Below are 1,250 nucleotides of genomic sequence, written 5' to 3'. Positions count from 1 at the left end.
GATTTATTCTACTTATGTCCCCCATGGCACCCAGAGCAATAACCATTTTCTGTAACACCATCTGACTCCGTTTTCTTTCGTCTTTTCAGAGTGGACTCGTGAGAAGTGTTAGCGGCGTGAGTGTTCGCCGGAGTGTCAGGGTTGAGGGCAGCCGATACACCGCCACACCAGCTGATACGGTGGATGGAAACGTAAAATCTCATCTGGATAATACAGGTATGTAACATTATTGTTTTATATATATTATTTTAGCGTGTAAACAACAGCATTTAAAAGTAAAAAGATAAGGAGGTTAATACAACAGCAAGGTGTACAGTGGACCAATTATCACATTCGGGGATTTTATTAAAAAGTCCTTTTGTTTTGGGTATTAAAGCAGCACGTAATAATTGGACATTTGTATATTTAATTTACTGTTTAAGTATTACGTCTGAAATTGATTCACCGCTCTCGTACTTTGATAACAGCATGTTGCGTGTCGCTGGTCTATATATAATAGAGATTGCCTGTTCTGTGTTGAGATAAAGTTGATTTCCATTGCTTTAGATAGCTATGTGAAACAAGATTTAGTACCTATAGGAAAGCTTAGTCAAACACGATTCACGGTTTCAATCTAAAACAATTTAATTTGAATGAGATCTCTCATCAATATACGCAGATGTTAATTATGTGTTGTGCGAATAAGGATGGATAGTATCACTTCCATATATATATTTTTTTTTTCATTAATATTTTCATTAAATCAGCGTAGGCACAACGGCAGTATTTTTTTCTTGTAGGAATGCTCGTGTGTGATGTCTTTTTCATAAAAAGAAATCAAATGGATAATACTTGGTGTTCATTGCTTCGAATCACCTATTGTTTACAACGTGTCGACTGCAGTTGAAGGAGTAGCTAAAAGTAAGTTTTGTAGGAATTTGGGTTATTATGAATTGCTATTGTTAACGGTGTTCTGTATGATTTTATTTCAACAGTTTTTTAAGGGTGTGGATGAGCTGGGTTTTTTTCTGTTTAGAATATCTATAAATATGGCTTACAGTGATGCACTTGTGAGATTTGAAGGGAACTATCAGTTATTTTTGTGTATTTCTTCTGTTTGATAAATTCGAAATCTGGATATTTATTATCATGTCTGAAAGAATCATTGACAAGTAATAAGACTATTTCCGCAGGAGAAAGTTATTTTGCATCTGAATCGTTATATTTTTTCATTTGCCCAAATTTTTTTAGAGAAAACGAGAGCTAGAAAA

This window comes from Penaeus monodon, chromosome 10 (assembly GCF_015228065.2).
Source record: "Penaeus monodon isolate SGIC_2016 chromosome 10, NSTDA_Pmon_1, whole genome shotgun sequence".
NCBI classification, from domain to species: domain Eukaryota; kingdom Metazoa; phylum Arthropoda; class Malacostraca; order Decapoda; family Penaeidae; genus Penaeus; species Penaeus monodon.
Note: the sequence above shows the minus strand (reverse complement) of the source record.